The following is a 23,592-nucleotide window of genomic DNA, read 5'->3' as shown; positions in this document are numbered from 1 at the left end:
CTCCCCAGCTCAGCACACGATGCTGAGCTGGGTGAGAGAGAGACAGCTGCAGCTCCCTCTCGTTTATTTTTGTAATGGGGGGCGGGGCTATGCCCACATACAAAAATTGACCAGTGGCCACGCCCCCCCTTTTTTTTTTACCTGGACCCCTGTCTACAGTACCTGTCATTTCAAAGACTGTACTACACAAATGACAGAAGTTAATTGGATGCTTTGGGTAACTATTCCGCTTTATCTCTCTCCAAGATTTGATAAATCTCCCCATGAATGTCATTGCAACAATGGTGACACGGTTTGAATATCGGAATTGACAGAAATGTCCGCATTGAATAGGTCGACATGATAAGAATGTGTAGACATTTACAAGGTGACATTGTCAGCATTGTAAATGCCAACATGTGACATGCTGACCTGCCTACGTCAACATTCTGAATGTCTATTCCATACTTCCTTACTCTCCCAGAATAACCAGGAAGTTTCAGAAGATCAGGTGGCTCTCCCGGCCCCTCAGAAAGGTTGGCAAGTTTACCGCTTTTCCTACCAGCCCCTTTGGTCCCTTACCACCCCCCCCCCCCCCCACACCCCCCAGGATAAGAGTACAAGTGGGCAGTCTGAGGGTAACACAATGACATGATTTTGCAGATTTATAATGCCTGCTTTTTTGCCACTGTATAGTGATGTGAGAGTTATGATCATGTGAACATCTTCCATGGACACCCAACGTGGCAGAAGAGGGCCACAAAATAGTTAAGCACACATCAGATAGCAGAATGGAAACACTCTGTGCTGCTGTTAACATTCTAACACTCTAATCGGTTAAAATCTAGCTCCTCCCACTTCATCTACTGCTCAACCGTGTATCCCCACTTTGAAAAATAAAATCAGTTCATGATTTTATCACAGTAAATCATAGTTAACATGAGGGAATCATAGTTAAAATAATGACAGCACCAGCTCCTCTTTTTTTTCACTTTCTATATTTTTTTCTTTCTGATCCCAATATATCATGAATTCAGGAGATAATTGCATAATTATTTCCTTGGAAAAAGACAAAGCAATATCGTCTCCAACTGAGATCTCCTTTTATAAGCACACATGTAACATCTGGCTTCAATTAAAAGCTTTTGGTGCCTTCAAAAGTTGTCAAAAATATATCTGAGGTAATTATAGCAGTTTAGTATTATAATTATCGCAGAAATAGGTATGTTTGGCAAAGGTAGTCACTGGGGTGATACAGGAAGGAGATGTAGCAAATGGAAGTGTGTTATTGTGTGTGGAGTCTTTCAGATAATATATCAGTACTGTAATATACAGTATAGGGCGGTATCCAATTAGCTGCAAGAACGCAGTAATTTACCACAGATGACCTCACCGTGGCTACAGCACAGAATTGCTTTCTCTTACTCACTCAGCGCCAGGTGCACTAAGCTTGAAAAGTGAAAAAATAAAGAGTGATAAACAGCCAGTCAATCGGCTTGTAACTGCCATGTTACAGGTTAAAAAATGACAGGTAGGAGCTGATTGGCTGGTTGTTTATCACTCTTTATTTTCTCACTTTTCAAGGCTTAGTACATCTCACCTTTACTTATGCTGGGTACACACCAGGACGACTAGGGCCCGATCCCCTCAATCTAGATCCAATTCCGACCAATTGGATGTAGATTGTGTGCTGATTGGGCCCTTTTCTGTCCTGGTGTGGACCGATACCGATCCGATGCGCGGTCCCGCGGGTCGGCCGGTCGTTATTGAGATCCTACCTGCTGCAGATAGGATCTCAATGACGACCATACAGCCGGGTGCAGGTCGCCATCGAATCGGACCCGCTCACGGTGCACATCGTGAGCGGGTCGTGCCCCCCCGCGTCACCGTGAGCGGGTCGGACGAGCCACTGACGACCCGCTCACGATGTGCATCGTGAGCGGGTCGTCCTGGTGTGTACCCTACATAAGTGTAGTCTGCAGCCAGCCACTACTCCACCCGCTGGCTGTATCCTGCCAGTAGCTGAGAACACAGTAAATAACATTCCTGTCCTGTGGTCTTGCCCCAGCTGGAGGTGAAGAAAGGGCTTATCCCTATTCCCTTCTCAGCTCCCCCTTTCCCCTTCCTATGTATAACTGAGCCTGTGCTTAGGTGCTTGGGATCTGACATCACCATTAGCCTCTAGGGCCAAATGTCTATGGGAAGAGAGGAGCTGGAGGCGCACAGCTGCCACCTGGTATTCAGCGGGAGAGATTAATGCCGGACAGAAGGACAGGTGGAAGTGCCCCCAACCCAACTAATTTCCCCCAAAAACTCCTAAGACAGTGACTGCCTGTTCTGCAGCCGCACTTGTCATCACTGCTGGGGATCTGTGTGAGGAGTGGATGAGTTACCCTACACCGACTGCGGCTCTACCTGGGTAATATACTGTAATGTCATATATTTGTTACCCTTTGCATCCTCCTCTTTGTTTCTCTATTTGACCCTCTCCTCATCATTCTGATCCTCTGCCCGCCACCCTGATCTTCTGCCCCCTCTCTATTTTACCCTCATCTTCTCTCTGTCACCCTCATCCTCTCCCCATCACCCTCTTCCTATCACCCTCTTCCTCTCTCCATCACATTCTCTGCCTGTCTCCCTCCGTCCATCACCCTGTCACTCTCTCCCTCTCTCTGTGTTATGATATCCGGGAGTCCTCGCCAACCCTAACTCCGTTGTCATCGAATGGGATTGATGGCTGCGTGCTAGTGCTAGGCTTCGCCTATAATAGCCGCGTTCGACAGAGCCCGTTAGTCAGGCTCCACCCCCGATGCCACCAGGTCTTGAGAGTTGACAACGCTGCCACCAATGTCAAAGATGAACAAGGGGATGACTAACTAACCCAAGAAGGCGAGGTCACCCTTGCTCTATAGCAAACTGGGTAAACGTAACAATACGTAGAGATGTAACACAAACCTATACCAAACAGGTGTAACAATACACAGAGGTGTTTCATAAGAATCAAGATACAAGTAAGGGGTAGCCTGGGGATAAACCCCACTTATCTGTGCTCCGAGGAGACAACGGCAGCGGGGACCAGGGTACGGACAGCTAGGACAACGCACGGACACCAGGAGGACAAGAGGCAGAACGGAGGACACGGCTGGGAATGAACGACAGGACACAGGACGACTGGACACAGGAACCAGGAGCAGAGAGTAAGCGGGAACCAGGAACACTTGAGACCCTGAGGTGCAAAAGCTATAACCGGCATCTGTCCTGGGCAGACGCCGGCTCTTTATTCAAAATCCCCGCTGACGCTGACGTGCGCCGCACTGCCGGGCGCATGACCTCAGCGCGCCGGCACGCCGACGGAGACGCTCGGGGACGTTGCCCGGCAACGCCCCGATGCCTGCTGACGATGCCGTGGGGACGGAAGCCAGGGGCGTTGCTGTGCGACGCCGCTAACGTCTCCCCCGGCACTCGTCTACACTGTCTGTCCCGGCCGGTCCGGGACAGAAGTGTAACAGTACCCCCCCCTTGAGGAGGGGTCACCGAACCCTTAGAACCCGGTTTCCAGGGAAATTTTCTAAAGAACTCCGCTCTTAGTCGGGGCGCATGCAAAAACTTTTCTGGGACCCAAGATCTTTCCTCATCTCCAAACCCCTTCCAGTGGACAAGAAACTTGAGCTGACCCCTGACTACCTTGGAATCCAAGATATGTTCCACCACATACTCCTTATGCCCTCGAACCAAGACAGGTCTTTGAGTACGTGTAGAGCTGGATGGAAGGGTTCCGATGACAGGTTTGAGCAGGGAACAATGAAAGACATTATTGATGCGCAGAGACCTGGGAAGCTGAAGTCTGAATGCCACAGGGTTAATTTGTCCGATAATCGGAAATGGACCGATAAACCTGGGACCCAACTTGGGACATTGCTGTCGAAGTCTAATATGACGTGTGGATAACCATACTCTCTGACCCACTTTAAAGAGACACGGTCTCCTGTGCCTATCAAAGAAAATCTTAGACCGGGCTGAGGATTGTCTAAGGGCTATGTGTACATTCTTCCAGGCTTTCCTAAAAAACGAGACAGTGGACGAGGATCTTGACGGATCAACCGGGGGCATGAATGAACTACATTTGGGGTGCAAACCTGAGTTGCAGAAAAAAGGAGAGCTCTTGATGGCTGAATGATAAGAGTTATTGTATGCGAACTCTGCTAATGGAATAAGCTCAGCCCAATTGTCCTGGCACTTTGAAACGAAACAGCGGAGGTATTGTTCCAAAGCCTGGTTGACCCTCTCGGTCTGTCCATTCGACTGCGGGTGATAGCCAGAGGAGAGACTGACCTGAATCCCTAAGGCTGCACAAAACTGTCTCCAAAACCTGGCCACGAACTGGGAACCTCTATCTGAGACAATATCGACCGGGAGTCCGTGAAGCCTAAAGATGTTGGTGATGAATAAATTTGCTAGGATTTTAGCAGTAGGAAGCCCATGTAATGGAGTAAAGTGAGCCATTTTGGAAAATCTATCCACAGTAACCCAGATGGTGGTGAACTTGCTAGACGGAGGCAGGTCAACTATAAAGTCCATAGAAATATGGGACCATGGTTTCTTGGGAATGGACAAGGGGAACAGCGGCCCAATAGGAGACTGTCGAGACGATTTGTGTCGCGCACAGACCAGACATGAGGCCACAAATTTGTCGACATCTTGCCTCATAGAGGGCCACCAAACAGTCCTGGCTAACTGTTCAAAAGTTTTGGCAATACCCGGATGCCTGGAGCTTTTTGCCGAGTGAAAGTCCCTGAGAACCGCCTGCCGTAATTTCTGGGGAATAAATAAACGGTCCTGCGGGGTCTGTTGAGGAGCCGACGCTTGGGCAGCAATGACTAAGGTGGCTAAATCTTGGGTCAGGCCCGCCATGATTACTGAGCAAGGGACAATGGGAGATGCTTTCACCTCAGACCCCTGGAAAGTCTGAAAACTGCGGGAGAGGGCATCCGCCTTCACGTTCTTAGATCCCGGCCTAAAGGTGATGATAAACCGGAATCTGGTGAAGAACAGTGCCCACCGAGCCTGTCGCGGGTTGAGGCGTTTGGCGGACTCAATATAAGAGAGATTCTTGTGATCGGTGATCACGGTGATGGTATGCTGAGCTCCCTCAAGCCAGTGACGCCACTCCTCAAACGCCCATTTGATGGCCAATAACTCACGATTGCCTACATCATAATTTCTCTCGGCTGGAGAGAATTTGCGGGAGAAGTAAGCGCATGGATGAATCTTTAGATCCAGTGGACCCTTCTGAGACAGGACTGCTCCAGCACCCACATCAGAGGCGTCGACTTCGATTAAAAAGGGAAGCCTGGGGTCTGGGTGGTGCAGAATTGGAGCTGAGCAAAACGCTTTCTTTAATTTTATGAAAGAATCCATCGCCCGTTGAGACCATTGTCCTGGGTCAGCCCCTTTCCGAGTCAAGTCCACTATGGGTGCCACGATGTCCGAAAAGGAGCGGATAAATTTGCGATAGTAGTTAGAAAAACCAAGAAATCGCTGAATGGCCTTGAGCGTGGTTGGGCGAGCCCAGGATTGAATGGCCTGAACCTTCGATGGATCCATGGAGAAACCTTGAGGGGAAATAATATACCCTAAAAAAGTCACTTGTGACACTTCGAATTCACATTTTTCCAACTTGGCATATAGATGATTCTCCCGTAGCTTCTGCAACACCAGGCGGACGTGCTGAAGATGCTCAGGAAGAGATTTGGAAAAAATGAGAATGTCGTCCAAGTAAACTACGGCAAAACCCCCTAAAAACGGTCGAAGGACTTCGTTGATAAAGTCTTGGAAGACTGCCGGGGCGTTAGCTAGACCAAAAGGCATCACAAGATACTCAAAATGCCCCGAGTGGGTATTAAACGCGGTCTTCCATTCATCACCACTTTTAATTCTGATTAAGTTGTAGGCCCCCCTGAGGTCTATTTTGGAAAAAATCACTGCCTCCCGAATCTGGTCAAATAATACGGAGATGAGGGGTAATGGGTAGGAATTTTTTACCGTAATTTTGTTAAGGGCTCTGTAATCAATACAGGGCCGTAAAGACCCATCTTTCTTCTCAACAAAGAAAAACCCCGCCCCCACCGGTGACTTAGAGGGCCGAATGAACCCCTTTTCAAGGCTTTCTTTAATGTAGAGGTCCACGGCTTGGGACTCAGGTGCGGATAACGCATATAAACGACCCTTAGGAAGTCTGGCATTAGGCACTAAATCAATGGCACAATCAAAGGGGCGATGAGGAGGCAAGGTGTTGGCTTCTTTTTTAGAAAAAACATCTGAAAAATCACGGTACTGAGGAGGGAGAGCTTGAAAATCGGGGTGCATCACACGGAGAGGGAGAGTGAGACAAACATCCGAACAGGACCCTCCCCACCGAGTGATCTCACCAGTTTCCCAATTAAATTCAGGGTTGTGTTTTTTCAACCAGGGCAGCCCCAGGACTATAGGAGTGAGAGGACAGTGAAAAATAAGAAAGGTGATATCTTCGGAGTGAAGGGCCCCCACCGAAAGCCGAAGGGAGGGAGTCCTAAAAGGTATACCGCCTTTAGACAGTGGACAGCCATCCAACCCACAAACAGAAACGGGATTTTCCAGGGGTATGGGCATAAGGCCCAATTGTTGCACCAGGCCTTCATCTATAAAGTTACCGGCCGCCCCACAATCCACAAAGGCAGATCCGTTCCAAGAACGGTCGGTAACAGAGACTGATACCTGAATTAATACAGAATCTGAGGGAGAAAAGCTCGACAGGCCCAAGTGAACCCCCCAAGTATCACTTAGGCCCTGTCTTTTCCCGCCTTCAGCGGACAAGCAACAGCAAGATGACCGGGACCCCCACAATACAAACAGAGGCCCTTGAGACGTCGGCGGTTTTTTTCGGATGAAGATAGTCGAGTGGCCCCCAACTGCATAGGCTCGTCTCCGGGTACCTCGGTAGACTCGTCTACAGATGAGGAAGGCAACACTCCAGACCGTCTTTCTCTCTGCCGCTCCCGAAATCTCCTATCCACTTTAATGGCTAACTGCATGATCCCATCAATGTCTTTGGGAGTGGGGTACTGTACTAATGCATCCTTAAGGGATTCGGATAACCCAATCCGAAACTGACTACGAAGCGCTGGGTCGTTCCAGCCAGAATCAATAGCCCAACGTCTGAACTTAGTACAGTATGCCTCAGCTGTGTCCTGCCCCTGACGCAGGGCCCTAAGATTAGACTCGGCCGAGGCCGCCCGGTCCGGGTCATCATATAATAACCCCATTGCTGAGAAGAATGCATCCACAGAAGAGAGAGCCTCAGCACCATCTGGAAGGCCGAAGGCCCAAGACTGAGGATCTCCCTGCAGGAGTGAAATAATCATTCCAACCCGTTGAGCCTCAGAACCAGAAGATCCTGGGCGCAATTTGAAATAAAGCCTACATGACTGTTTAAAATTAAAAAACAAAGACCGGTCACCTGAAAAACGGTCAGGGAGATTTAACCTGGGCTCCAGACTCCCACCGGAGGAGCTAGACTGAGACCGTTGCTCGTGTGAGTTTACCCGTAGGGTGAGCTCTTGCAATTTCTGCGTCAGTGTGTGCATCTGTCCTGCAAGAGAATGGGCAGCAGCCTGCTGTGACGGATCCATGATTGGGTTTCCCCACGACTACCGAACCTCTGAGCTGTAGGGGCAACAACAGTCTCAGAGTATGGTCTGGCCGGTTATAATGTTATGATATCCGGGAGTCCTCGCCAACCCTAACTCCGTTGTCATCGAATGGGATTGATGGCTGCGTGCTAGTGCTAGGCTTCGCCTATAATAGCTGCGTTCGACAGAGCCCGTTAGTCAGGCTCCGCCCCCGATGCCACCAGGTCTTGAGAGTTGACAACGCTGCCACCAATGTCAAAGATGAACAAGGGGATGACTAACTAACCCAAGAAGGCGAGGTCACCCTTGCTCTATAGCAAACTGGGTAAACGTAACAATACGTAGAGATGTAACACAAACCTATACCACACAGGTGTAACAATACACAGAGGTGTTTCATAAGAATCAAGATACAAGTAAGGGGTAGCCTGGGGATAAACCCCACTTATCTGTGCTCCGAGGAGACAACGGCAGCGGGGACCAGGGTACGGACAGCTAGGACAACGCACGGACACCAGGAGGACAAGAGGCAGAACGGAGGACACGGCTGGGAATGAACGACAGGACACAGGACGACTGGACACAGGAACCAGGAGCAGAGAGTAAGCGGGAACCAGGAACACTTGAGACCCTGAGGTGCAAAAGCTATAACTGGCGTCTGTCCTGGGCAGACGCCGGCTCTTTATTCAAAATCCCCGCTGACGCTGACGTGCGCCGCACTGCCGGGCGCATGACCTCAGCGCGCCGGCACGCCGACGGAGACGCTCGGGGACGTTGCCCGGCAACGCCCCGATGCCTGCTGACGATGCCGTGGGGACGGAAGCCAGGGGCGTTGCTGTGCGACGCCGCTAACGTCTCCCCCGGCACTCGTCTACACTGTCTGTCCCGGCCGGTCCGGGACAGAAGTGTAACACTCTGTCACCCTCTTCCTCTCTATATCACCCTAATTCTCTCTCAATAACCCCCTCCCTCTCCCCATCACCTCATGATCTCTCAGCCTCCCTCTCCCTTTCCCACTTTCCCTCTCTCGCCATCACACTCATCCTCTCCCTGTCACACTCTCCCTCTCGGTCACCCTTTTCCTCTCTCCATCACCCTCATCCTCTCCCTGTCCCTCTCTCCCTATCTGTCACCCTTTTCCTCTCTACATCACCCTCATTCTCTCTCCATCACCCTCATCCTCTCCCCGTCACTCTCTTCCTCTCCATAAGCCTCATCCTCTGCCTGTCTTCCATTGTCAACCTCTTCTTCTATCTGTCACCCTATTACTCTCCCCTGACCCTCTTCCTCCCCGTCATCCTTTTCCTCTGTCTGCCTTTCTATCCCTGTCGCGCCCACCCTCCGCCTCTCTCCGTCACCCTCTGCCTCTCTCCGTCACCCTCTGCCTCTCTGTGTCACCCCCTGCCTCTCTCCGTCACCCTCTACCTGTTAGCCTCATCCATAAAGCCTATTATGAACTTGGACGAGGGCCCACGGCATATTTTTTGCACCTGAGTCCACAACTAATACAAGGCACAAGTGGGCCTATTTCTCCTTGTGTATTAATACATCAGTAGTTTTATTCTGCAACTTTACCATAAATATGTAACACTGTTTTTTTCGTTTTTTTGATTATAGGATTCTTTTCATTATATGCTTTTATGTTCTGCAAATGCTAAATAATATGCTTCTGTGCCAAGACACCAATTATACGTTGGTCCTATATGTAGAGCAACACAATTAACTCCCTGTAGGCCTACTGAAGCTTCTAAGGATTACACTAGTTTTCCACATATAATGTTTACTGAAGTATTCATAAGTCTGCATCTTGCAGAACACCACGGGAAGTGCTACAGAAAACACTGAGTGGATGGGGCTGTGTTTGATTTTGAAACGAATGCCGCACCTGGGCTGCAATCATTCTGCAATCATCCAACTGAAAACACATAATCCTAAATATTCTCTGATGTTACATAGGTTTATTCATTTAGAGTAACCAGAGTATTACCATGATGATGTTGGCACTAATCTGTGTGCAGGTGTTGATATTGCAGAGTTATATAGGCGCGCACCAGCGGATGACTCAAACTACTCTATGAACAGCGCCGGTTACTTATCAGTGGTGTTGATTAATCAATAGATTTTAGGCAGACTTGCCTACCCTCCTGGAATGGTCAGGAGGCTCCCGAAAACTGCAGGTAGGGCAGATGTAACATGTACAGAGAGAGTTAGATTTGGGGGAGTTATTTTGTTTCTGTGCAGGGTAAATACTGTCTCATACTTGCCTACTCTACCGGATTGTACTGGATTTTCCCCCCAAAAACGGGTCCCCCTCCCGGCTCCCCCAAAGCCCCGAACCCCCCTGGAGAAATACCGGGATTTGTGGTTCCGCGGGAGGGGGTGGGACTAAAATAACGCAAATTGTGTCATTTTTTTGACAGGAGACTGAGGCTCACAGTGCAGCTGCAAGTAACCCTTATGTCTCCCGGCACTCGCTGTCCACTGGCATCACCTTCCTTATGCCTCTGCTAGAGCAGTGTGCCTCTGCAGAGTCCACGCCTCCTTCTCCCTGCAGTCTGCGTGCTCAGCCAGTCACTGAGCCGCAGGCTGCTGGTTCAGACACAATTGGACAGTGAAGCCGTCGCTCAGCTGTCCCGTCCTTCTATTCACCGCTGGTGGCTGTCACTCAGCAGGGAACCTGGAGCAAGTGCAATGCTACACTGCCTGTCCCTGAGAGGCGCTGCACTGCTAGTCAGTGGTGCATCAGCGGCTCAATTATTCATGGCGCTCAGGCAGACCCCACAGGCTCTGGCTCCCACAAGCCACAGTGGGGTCTGCCTCAGCATACTTAAGCCACTACTTTGTGCCATTAGCTTGCTTTGCAGGGCCACCTTCACATGGGTTTATTCCCGGGCGACAAGAAACTGTTCCTGTGTCACCTGGTTCAATTGCTGCATGCAACAATTTATTTGGTAGGCCATACAGGAGTGGGTGCTTTGTGCCAGTGTCCTGTTGAAGCACCGCATTAGCTACCCAATGTAGTTCATTTGGCTGGTGTGATGTTCCATAAAAACTACCTGTTGATACCTAAAATAGTGAAGGGATAGTACCAATTTATCCACAGTAGGAACAATATCCTGTGTGCTGTGGCAGAGACACATGGGTTTAGGCTCCATGGGAGTAAAAGATGCCCATACACTAGAAAGATCTATAATCTTAAGATTTATCTTAAGGTTTCCCTTGAACTCATCTTTCAAGGGTGGTGTGCCTGAACATTTCCTGGGCTGAGATACGCTGCCGGTGCTTCCAGGATCCCCTGGAAGATTTTTGTGCATGTCACTGACATTTAGGTGTGTGCTGTCATTGATCCCCCACACACCTCACATGACCATACGCTGCCCCACCTGCCACTGCTCCCTTGCCAATTGCCTGGGTGCCCGAACACCCGAGTGCCTGAATGCGCCCAAGCACCCCAATACCTGAACGTGGAACACCCAACTGTGATTGAACAGCTGAGTGCCCGAACACACCCAAATATCCGAGCACCTGAACACCCAGCCACACCCAAACAGCAGAGCGCCTAAACACGCCGGAGTGTCTGAAAACACCCGAACATGCCCGAGTGCCCAAACTCCCAAATATCCAACTGCCCAAATACCCGACTGCCCGAACACACCCAAACACCGATCACCTGAACGTGCCTTAATGCACACATGTGGCAACCATTCTGTGGTAACTTGCTGGGGTCCTGTAATAATTGTAATTCTCTGATGTGGTTCCAGAGCAAAATAGTTATGACCAATGCAATATTCAAACTGTGGACAAACAGAAGTGAATTCTGTCCATTGCCCCATAACTGACCCCAAGGATGAGATATAAACACAATTTACGTTAATTTTTTGGGGATTTTATCAATGAGAAACTTTTGGCCCATGGCAAAAATGGCATGATTCAAAAAAGTTTGAGAACCACTGTTTTAGAAGTATTCTAGACTGGGGGCCTCTTGCACTGTGCCAGAAAGAGAGTTCCATAAAGTTGGAGCCACAAAGCTGAAAGCACCCCCCCCCCCCCCCCCCCCCCCCAGATGAGTGGATGGAGATTCTTTGTACAGTTAATAGTCCATTATCTGCAGATCGCAGAAGCCAATAGGCTCAATAAGGAATCAGAATCTGCTTCAGGTACCTTGGGCCTTGGTCATGAAGGGCTCTGAACGTCATTAAGCCAATCTTGGAAACGATTAGCAATCTTTAACAGTATACATCAACTTTATGTGCTGCTTTCACTTCTCATTGAAATGTTTTTTTGTTTTTTTTCAAAACTAAGCAAACTACCATTCCTTACCTTTTCATATTTTTTTTTGCCAAATTTCATAAAAAATTCCCTGCCAAGACTTCAGCACCAACTACAGGCTGCCTCGGTAAAGTGCTTTGCAGGGGATGGCTGTATTCATGGAAGATAACAAAGACTGGCACAGTGTCAGAGCCTCTTTATGTCTGCTGCACCAGTGCCATATTCCCAAAGATGTAGGCGCCACTGGTAGAAGGAGATATATATATATATGACACTGTTTGGTAGCTTGGCACTCTCACCATGGACACCGCAATGCACAAGAGAGAGAGGTTGCCAGATATCAGATCCTTTTCTTGGTTAAATGTCTCCATAGACACAAAGCAGCTATTGCCATCTTGATGTTAAAATTCCCAAGATTCGGAAAGCTGGGATTTCCAGAAGTTGGTACTGCCTGTTGCAGAGGGTGTGGTATGATCTTTTGAGAATAATCATTTCAACAGTCATAAGAACATCAACATGGTGAAACTCTTGACAAACTCTGTGGACATTCATTGTATGTACCAGCGGTTAACAGAAAACATTATAGTTTCATGGAGGATGGTGTCCAAAAACCATTACATTGAGAAAGCCCATATTGCTCTTAATTGGAGTGGAGATAGCATTTACATTTTGCCCAATAATACCAAAGAAGCTAATATGTACAAGGGTGGACATGCAACACTGTACATCATCTTTACTGATGACAAGATTAAAGTTTAATTCAGATCATCAGCAGAGGCTGTTTATACGTCTGCCAGATTGATGCCAAATGCACTCACTGCCAGGAGAGCACTTTGCCTCACGCCTCGGATTACAAATCCCTTCTCCAAACACAATCGATGCCTCCTAATGTTTGAGTGGATAATGTTGTTTCGAATGAAACCATAGAAAGCCATTTAAAGAGTCGCCAGAGAGGATCCAGATGTCCCTGTTCAAACACAGGAGACATTTTCAAAAAACAAGCTCTAGAAAAACGGTTAGGCAAGGAGCTAGTTCTAGATCTGGAGATGCTCAAAAGAGCCAAAGAAGTTCAAAGGTTCAAGATGAAGTCCAAGAAGCCTGTATTGAGTTGGAAACCAGATTTATGTGATCTCCATAGCTTTAGTAAATGTGCATATTAGTATAGCAGGTATTATTCCTCAATGTTACTTAATTCATGATTTATTTGGGATGTCCTTAGAACAATGGACTTTTCTCCCAAATTTTCCTGACACTAATCCCAATAAGCAGGAAAGAAGACAGCAGATTTTTTTCTTTAGCTGGATGACATTCTGGTCTTTGCAGCTGGATGCAAATCACAAATGACCTTTTGCATAGCTCATCAATGTCACCGAAACTTGTACATGTAGGAGCTCTGTTCAATATTCACATGGGTACAATTTATCTTCATGACCTCAAGAAAATGGGGAAAAGTTAACAAAAAGATAGATGATGGCAGATTGTTTAAATTCTTAGGGCCAGATGTACTAAGCCTTTAAAAGTCATAGAGTGGAGAGAGATAAAGTACCAGCAGGATCCCGTCCAGTTGCGTTATATATGCAATCTATAGTAAATGGGCACCTATAACTTTTCATGCCTTAGTACAATGGTTCGCCAACCTGTTATTTGCGAGCTACCAGTAGCTCACCTGAGCAATCCTGGTGGCTCGACCACCGCTCTCCGCCTGATCAGCCGGCCCGCTACTGCCACCTTCCCCCGCACTCCTCTGCTGTCTACTAGGGATGGCCATCGACCATTGATGATTCGAAATCATCGATGGTTCATGGCCGATGTCGAATACTTTTGCCATCGATGGGGGAGAACCAGATGGTTTCCTACCATCGATGGAACAGCAAAACGATGTTTTTTTTTTTAAGTGCCGGGACACGGAGCATAGCTCCGCCCCCTGACACCCGTGAAGCCCCGCACCGTGTTTTGATTGGCCCACAGGCCAATCAATCAAACACAATGGATGACCATCGATATGTAAAAATATCGATGGTCATCCATTGCATAGTTTAACACTATCGATGGCCTGTTGCAGAATTGCCATCGATGGCAACCATCGATGGCAATGGCAACGATGGCCATCCCTACTGTCTACTTTCTCTCCTGCCTTGGCCCGCACTCCTCGCTTTGGAGGAGACAAGTGCTAGAAGACATATTGACCTCTAGCATCTGACAGTGCTGTGCTCCCTGTCAGACACTAGAAGTCAAATATGACTTCTAGTGTGGTGTGGGGGACGACTCCTTAAGCCATCAGGGAGATGATGTAGCTGAGTTCCGAGCATAAAAGCAGCTAGCAGGAGGGAGATAGAGCTGAGCTCCGAACACGGCAGCAGCCAGCAGGTATGATGAGCGGCTGCTGAGGGGTCGATGATTCGACGGGTCCAACCTATTGGAATTTATTATGGTGTCCCGGCAACCCAATCCACCCCTGGCTCCTAGGACTATGGGGCCCTTGGGCAACTGCAGACTATGCCCATGTGAAAAGGCGGCCCTGCGACGGAGGTGGGCAAGCAGTGACCCTTTGGCAATGAGTATTAACCCCTGCCAATGAAAATGAACCCCATGCAACAAAAATTAACCCCTGGCAACGAGAATTTACCCCTGGCAATAAGCAGGAAATTTACATTTTATTTTATTACTGTGGGACATCGCGTGTATAATCTTGTGTCAGGGGCTTTGTGGTGTGTGGCATAATGTGTTGGGCATTGCACTGTGTGTAGCATAATGCATACTTGGGGGCTGTCCTGCGTCCCACCTGGGGCCAGCAGTGTCCTGCTGTGGAGCAGCGGTGAATAGACGGTGTACACATGAAAACAGCCCCTTTGGCACGCGCAGATGTCCCTTCTCCTCTACCTCCAGTGTTGGGAGGTATGTATACGTCATATTGGACATTGCAGTGTGTGGCGGGTGCCGGACGGCTCCCCGACAGTCGGGATTCCGACAGTCATTCCTCCGACGTCAGAATCCTGACTGCTCCCTCGTGGGGGTCCACGACCCCCATAGAGGGAGAATAAAATAGGTGGCGAGCGCAGCTCGCCACCATGCCCGCAGCGTGGTGAGCGCAGCGAGCCCACAAGGGGCTTCATTGCGCTCCCCCCGCTGTGCAGTCGGGATTCCGACATCTGAGTAATGACTGTCGGAATCCCGACTGTCGGGGAAATATACCACACCCGTGTGTGGCATATTGTGTCTGGGGCATTGCGGTGTGTGGCATAATATGTCAGGGGCATTTCAGTGTGTGGCATAATATGTAAAAGGCATTTTTTGGTTATTATGCAGAATTTTTTTTCTTTTATTTTAGTAGCTCTTCAGGTGGTTTATTTTGTCGTGAGTAGCTCACATCCCCAAAAAAGTTGGAGACCACTGCTTCAGCAAAAGTGACCCTGAGCAAATTCATCTAACACAATTTTTATGGTTCTGCCTGCCCTGTGGCATGTTAGACAGTTTGAGACGATCTTTTGTTGTGTCATTTAATCACCAAATTATGTGAAAGAGAATCAGACTGATTTGCAACCGGAGGCCCAGTTACCAGTGATAGAGGAGCTTTCTCTGCCTTAATCATTAGCTCCAGCTATCCGGATCACTGTTATTTCAGATGACAGCTCATTTGGCTCGGGAAGCCAGTGACTGAGAACTCAGGCATAAAGGAAGCAGCATCAATGACTGAACATCTTCTCCAGCGTTAAAGAACTTGGGACAAACCACCAGGCTCTCCAGATCTTCACAGAAGGAATTATTGTGTCTAGTAGAACTGTAGTTTTCATTTCTGAATTTGCCGCAATTTAGTCGTGAAATTACCATTTCTGAAAAATGGCTCATTTTGGAAAATTACAGATGGAGCCCCTCTTTCATTGTCAGCGCTGGTCAGAACCTCCCCGCTGGCGAGGTGACTGGGAGGTGTGTGCGTCTCACACGCACACGCCTCCCAGTCACTCGGCGGCTGGGCGGAGTGACCCTGCCTGTCTCCGCTTCAGGGAGGTGGGCAGGGTTCGGGGTGGTGGTGGGGACCGCCGATGGTGGCGGGGTTGGTGGATGGCGGCAGGGAGCTCCATCGGAATGGGGCACCCGATCGTCTTGTGCACGCATGTGATCGTCTCGTGCGCCCCTTTCCGAAGGCTGGCGGGGCCTGGCGATAGACTCACCGGCCCCTGCAAGCATGACGCTGGCTCCATCTGTATAATTTCCCCCCCGCATCTCCTGTGTAATCTTAATGCGGGTGTGGATTATTACATAGACAGGGGTACATTTACTAAAATGGGAGTTCTATTAAGATAGAATGTTGCCCATAGCAACCAATCAAATTATATCTATGATCTCCTAGATTCTGGTGCCAAATAAATAAGTAGAAATTGACTGGTTGCTATGGACAACATCCCATCTTCAATAGAACTAGCATCTTAGTAAATGTACCCCACAGTGTCTATATACTCAATAGGTCGACACCAGAAAGTCAACATGCTATTGGTTGACGGTCAAATGGTTGACAAGGAAAAGGTTGACGTGGTTAACAGGGTCAAAAGGTCGACATAAAAATGATGATGCATGAAAAGGTCACCATGAGTTTTTCACAATTTTTTTGGTGTCAGTGTCACATGACTCGCTCGCATTCTATGCATTGGGCCTGGTACCTCCCTCCGCTGTCAATTTTTCATGTTGACCTTTCGATCATGTTGACCTACTACATGTCATCCTTTTTCATATCAACCTTTTCACCTTGTCGACCTATTGCATTATGATCTTTTAGTACTGACCTATTGACTATCTAGACACCAATGGTTCTCGACCTCAGTCCTCAAGTACCCCCAACAGTTCACGTTTTCCAGGTCTCCACACAGAATCACAGGTGAAATAATTAGCTTCACCTGTGGATCTTTTAAAATGTGTCAGTGAATAATAAGTGCACCTGTGCACCTGCCGGGTGACCTGGAAAACATGAACTGTTGGGGTACTTGAGGACTGAGGTTGAGAAGCACTGATCTAGACACTGTAGATCCATCAACCAGAACCATCTTAATGCTGCATGCCCTTACACCTTCTTCAGTGCCTCACTGCTTCACTATTTTCAGTGCTTCATGGGATCCTTAAGGGATTGTCAGGAGCAGTGTTCTGCAGAGCATAAAATGTAACAGGAATTATAGTATGTTGCATAATGTGTAATGGGCATTGTGGTGTGTGGTCTAACAGCATATGCGTGCGCTCGCCTAATGATCACCAGCTCCCTTCTCCCCAGACTGCGTCGGGGAGCAGGTGCTGCAAGCTCTAGTCTGTGGTGGCCACTCCAAAGATGGCCGCCGCCTTGCAGGAGACTGACACTAGAGGTTTGTAGGACTCTCTAGTGTCTGTCAGAGCAGCGCAGCGCGCCCAGCGCTTCCCGGCTGGAGCGCTGTTTAAAGGAACACTGCAGGGGTGTAATCAATCTTCTCTCGCACCATGGGGCAAGTGGAACCTCCTGCAGCCGCACCGTGCACGAAGCAGATCTGTTCCTCCAAGTCCTATTCCTGCGCAGGGGCCGGGTCTCACTTGTACATTCCCCAAGCTGGGCAGTGCTGTGGTACAGAGCTGGAGCCTTTTCGGGGAGCCCTCTCTGTCCCTGGATCCTCAAGCCTCCCTGTCACCCTGCAGCTTCCCCTCACAGATTGGTGAGTGCCCAAGGATCACTGTAACCACCAACTCCCTGTGTGTGTAACCCCCTTACTTTGTATATGACCCCCTCTACCCCACCTCATCCCTGGTGTTTTACCCCTCTGTACCCCCTTCACCTGTGTGTGACACCTTGTCCCCCATTACCCCACTTCCTCTGTGCCTGTGACCCTGCTCAAGTCCCTATCCATGTGTAGATGTGAGACACCATGCCCCCATCCTCACCCTTCTATCCCCTAATCCCCAGGGTGTAACCCCTGTACTCCTCCCTCAATGTCTGTGGCACCCTCTACCCCATCCTGGCAATGAGCATGTAACTTTCCCCATGGCAGATAGCAATGAGAATGAAACCCCTGGCAAGAAGCATGTATCCCCTGACATTGAGTAAGAAACCTCTGGCAATAAGCATGTAACCCCTGGTATTGAGTAAGAAACCTCTGGCAATGAGCATGTAACCCCTAACAATGAGCATGTAGGTAAGTGGCACTTATATGGCATAAAATGTAACAGGAATTATGGTATGTCGTATAATGTGTAATGGGAATTATGGTGTGTAGTATAACTTGTAATGGGCATTACAGTTAGTGGTATAACTTGTAATGGGCATTACAGTATGTAGCATAATGTGTAATGGCATTACAGCATGTGGCATAACATGTAAAGAGTATTATGGTGTGTGGCATTATGTGTAATGGGCATTTTGGTGTTTGGTATAATGTGTAATGGGCATTACGGTGTAAATATTTGTTGGATCGCCAGGTATGCAGAAGCTGCAGCACCCTCACACCATATATATATATATATATTTATATATATATTTATATATATATATATATATATATATATATATATATATATAATATATATATACATAGAGCAGGAACACATATTTGTGTTTTTCTGTGTGAATAAGACCCTCGGCCTGGCCAAGACACACAGGACCTGGAACACCGAGGGGGTTATTCGGCATTACTGAAGCCACAGTACAAATGAACACAATTATGCAGAATACTGGTATAATAATGAAACCTGTTGGCCAAAACCTGGATCTTTGAATTTGACCTTTTAAGTTCTTCTCATCCTTAGCGGTTAACGTGTTAAAGAAATATCTTGTCTTCCAAGGTCTTATCTGTCTCCCACACTCACACAGTAGGAGAACGTTCCTGTTCTCACTTTGTGATTGATGTTTGTTCCACCACATGAGAAATTCCAAAAATTGAAATGTCTCTTTGGCCAATAATGAGCTAGGTGATGCGCCCTGCAGATAGACTTAAATTAATATAGAAATGGGGCACAATGGAGATATGCAGGAACCCTGATAGAGAGATTCAGGAGTGCGAGTTAAAACGATGGTACAGTTTGTGGACTTACTGTATTACTAGTATACAGACTATTGCAGAACTTTCTTATTCTTTACTTTCTCTCTGCTTTCTTAACAATTCCAGGAACCTTAGGAAGTCACAAGCTTGTTTCTTTGTGTTTTCTGCCAATATTATTTTATAATTTTGTTTTATTTGATTTTAGGAGTTTATCCTAGTTAATTCTAGATTTCCATATCATTATCGATGTTCTTCGGGGATAATCATTATAGATGTTCTTACACAAAAACCTGGATATTTTACATGGTGGCAAGGGATGCAGTCAATTTGCCGGCGGTCGGGATCCCGGCGGTCGGAATCCCGATACTGGAATCCCGACCGCCGAAATCCCGAAACTTTCTCCCTCCGTGGGTGTCCACGACACCCATAGAGAGAGAATAAAATAGCGTGCCGAGCGTAGCGAGGCACCGGGCCCGCAAGGGGGGGAGCTCCACGTCCCCCCCCATGTCGGGATTTCGGCGGTCGGGATTCCAGTGTCGGGATTCCGACCGCCGGGATTCCGACCACCGGCATTACATATCGGATCCGGTGGCAATTGTTGCTATAATTATATATGTAATATATATATATATACTGTATATATATATATATATATATATATATATATTTTTTTTTGCAATTGTATTGCTATTGTTGTCTGTTATTCATGACTGATTTAGTCCTACCTCTGTTTCTTTTGCAGTTTTCTATGCTATAATAAGTATCTACATCCTTTTTGAGTTAATATTCTTTTAATATTTGCTGCTATTTATTGTGTTATTGTCATCTGAAAGTTAACTTGCCACCCTTCCATACACTGAAGTGTATGGAAGCATACAGAGCCGAGGCGTCTTTGGCAGTGAATCCGGAGTGTTTTATGCTTGATGAGAAGTAAGGTTGTCAGGTGGGGTGCCGGATGAGTCACCGACAGTCGGGTTTCTCCGTCTTCGGAATCCCGACTGTCAGTAGCCCGACATACACAGACTGTTTTCCCTCATGGAGGTCCAACGTAAATGCACACGCCCCCCTGTCGGGCTCCTGACAGTTGGGATTCAGGATAAACGTCCGTCGGAATCCCGACTGTTGGTCAATTATGCCCTACCCATGAGGTTACCTGTATCAATCTCTGGGGAATGCAAAACCTGTCTTCTATGCTGTGGGCTATACAGACTCATGTGGTGGCACTGACATACGTGAACATCACTTCAACACAACACAACAGTATAAACAGTGGCGTAACTACTGTAAGGCAGCCCCAGCAGCCGCTTGGGGGAGCAAGCAGCAGTGGGGTCTGTGTGGGCGCCGGCTCCCGCTCGACGCACCGACATAATGCTGCCTGCCCCTGCCCACTGACTGAGCAATGGAGCCGAGTCAGCCGCAGCGCGGGTGCCGCCATGGCAGAGACGACAAATCCCCCCCACTGTTTCAATTGACTGTACACAGAGCCAGCTATTGTCTACTGTGTACAGGGTGGGCGGATGGGCGTGCTAGGGGGGCCTGGGATGCGTCAGAGCCAAGGGAAGCAGCAGTGTCTGCAGGCCTCTCTTCCTCTCTCCTGCTTCAGCTTCTCCATTATGCGTGTGACGTCATCACGTCACACACTGGGCAAACACGCTGGAGAGAAGCCTGGGGGGGGGGGCACAAACTTTTTGGCAGGGGGGGGGGGGGCAAAATTTATAGTTACGCCACTGAGTATACATGTAAATAAAAGTGGTGTTACTCTTCTATAAATATTAAGAAACAGTATGGGGTCCTCCCCCCCTGAGCATAACCAGCCCTGATTAGCCTAAGCAGGGACCCTGTGGGAGTGGGGACCCCCCAATAAAGGGGTTCCACCCTCCAGGATACCCCCTGCCTAGGCTGAAGCCTGGGGCTGTCCCCAGTGCCCCAGGGCGGTGGGCACCAGGCTGATTTCTGGTGTAAAATTAGAGTAAACTATTGTGTTTTATTGTGGAACTACAAGTCCCAGCAAGCCTGCTGTGCATGCAGGGACTTGGAGAATTACAAGTCCCAGCATGCGGGGCATTAAAGGGCCGCTGGTACAAATATAAACAAATTTATTTAAAAAAAACACGGGTACCTTGTACGGCGAAGCCGAGCAGCGGAAAGGGGGCATGGTCTCATGGAAAGGAGGCGTGGCATCAGAAAAAGGAGGCATTACACATTATGAAACACACCGTAATGCCCATTACAGAATATGACACAATCTGGACCCCACAGGCTGCTCCCCCTGTATAAAAACAGGACACAACAGGCTGTTCCCCCTGTATAATTACAGAACACCACATGCTACTCCACCTGTATAATAATAGGAAACCACAGGCTGCACCACTGCACAATAACAGAACACCACAGGCTGCCCCCCTGCACAATAATCACAGGCTGCTCCCCCTGCACAATAAGGACACCACAGGCTGCTCCCCCTGCATAATAACAGGACTGAGGAGTCAGGACACCACAGGCTTCTCTAAGAGAAGTTCTCTGGGAGAAGCCTGTGGTGTCCTGACTCCTCAGTCATGTACATTCCAGGCATTGTCAGTGCTCCACCACCACCCGCCGACATTGCCGCCACCCCCGACATGATTACCACCAGTCACTGCCTCCAGGAGTCCGGCAATCCCAGCAGCACCACTGTTGCCAAGCTAAGCCCCATGGGAATGCTTGCACACTGCAGCTGCTCCCTCAGGCCGGGGGAGGGGGCGGGGACAGCGGGCGCTCCAATATCTGCGGCACTTGGTCTGCACATAACAGTATATAAAATGCGCAGATGGATCTGGACCCCTCTGTGTGCGCGCCTGGGTGCCGTGTGAGGATCGGCACAGGCAGGCAGGCTGCGCCGCTTCCTGGTTTCTCCTATGTCCCCTCATCCCACCCACAGCCCTGTCCTCTGTAGTGGCCTCCTGCACTGTCTAGACAGGTCCTCAGTGCAGGAAGCCAGTGGCCATGTTCTTTAAGCCGCGGCTACCGCCGCTGAACGGACGAGAGTCCCAGCCACGGCCAGCAGGACTCAAATTCGGCCCACCTGGCCATCGACCTTTTGGCATTTGCCAGAAGTGCCAGATGGCCAGTCCGACCCTGGATCTGACTGATCCCTGCAATGCTGCCGCTTCGGAAAATACGAATCAGGTGAATATGGCAGATTAGTAAATTTGACATATTCAAATATATTCCTCGGAATACGGCTGATGCCGGGATTCGTACCTGGAATCGGCCATATCCAGGATGTAAGTAAATTTCCCCCAATATGTTTCCAATTTTCTTTTCCTTTAACATACAGTAATAATTGAAAGCTTAGCCAATAGTTGAATTTACTGCATAAAATGTAAAATACAATCTGCGGTTCAACACACTAAAGGTAATTTGTCCTCCTATATGTAATGCATGTATGATTTAATCATCTGTGACCTTCTAATTCTTTTGGAATTATTTATTATCTCATAATTAATAGTATGTCAAATCCACCCTCGCTTTCAAGAAATTCATTATTTTTTCTCTCCGGTACAGTCTTCCTAATGAGACACGTTGACCTACATTTTCCCAGAGGTCATGTGCGTTCTCTCTCTAGACATCTTATACTGTACTACTGTATATACTAAATAAACCTATAAAATACAGTTTTGTTGAGGTCCCCTCCCAAAACAAACGCCTCGGCCGGGGGACCGAATTCGTCCTGCTCCGAGCATTTGTTATCTAACGTACATGCGGTTGATTATACATGCGGTTGATTATACATAACTCTCAATAACATTGTGTTCTCCGAATACATCTGACCCATACAACACGTTATTAACATCGGTAGTCCTGAAACTGCTGTATCTGCAAAAAAAGAGTGTTTTTATCACAGAAAGACAGAGAATATTATTAAATATTATTAAATAAGACAATTTAAGTTATTTAGGTTTTTAGATTTTATTCAGCATATAGACTTTGGGGGAATAGTTTTTGAACATGAACGAAACTTAAAGTCGAATTTCTAACGGTGCAGTGTGCTAGGTGCCTCACCGGTGTACTAGCGCAGCGGCAAAAATCATTATCCGGTGATTCACACACGCACAATAGAGGAAACCGTTCCCAAAGACCTGCATACAGATATGAGCAGTTGCTTTGTCACAATGCTATAGTCTACAGAGAGGAGGGTGCTCAATCGGATCCCGCATTGGAGACCCCTCCCCCCCTTAAGGTGCCATTCACTTCCGTGATGCACGTTCATAAAACTATACCTTTCCCTTTATTGGGCTTAAACAAGCTGCTAAATAAACCACTAAGATGCAAATGAAATAGTTTTTTTTTTAAACATGTTTGTGTCTGTTTGGTGCATGTAAAAGAGATGACTATACTTATACTGTACAATGGGTCCCCTGGCTGAGAATCACTGTGAGCGCCTCGACAGATGGGAAAACCAAAGTTACTTAGCAGACAATACGAAATGGGCTGTAATAGTCTTTTAGGTAAGATTTATTATTGTGCTGAGTGTGAGACTGCTGTGCTGCACTGACAGAAACACTGTCGTTAATATAAAAAGAAGATCGTTTTCTGCAATATACAGACAAAAGTTTTGTAGTGTGCTGAAGGGGAACTTTCACGGAACTACTTGGAAACTATTAGAAAAGTTTACAGAGATCCAAATAAATTGTAGTGTCTAATGTAGTCCC

General features: G+C 48.0%; 1 protein-coding gene across 1 annotated transcript in view; it reads left to right on the top strand.

Moving 5' to 3' along the window:
- Positions 1-23,592, top strand: part of RAD51AP2 (RAD51 associated protein 2) — a 180,620-nt gene that overhangs the window by 111,191 nt on the left and 45,837 nt on the right. The gene's annotated exons all lie outside the window — the stretch shown is intronic.

Source organism: Crinia signifera, chromosome 3 (assembly GCF_055691185.1).
Source record: "Crinia signifera chromosome 3, ASM5569118v1, whole genome shotgun sequence".
NCBI classification, from domain to species: domain Eukaryota; kingdom Metazoa; phylum Chordata; class Amphibia; order Anura; family Myobatrachidae; genus Crinia; species Crinia signifera.
Note: the sequence above shows the minus strand (reverse complement) of the source record. Positions and strands in the feature narration are given on the sequence as shown.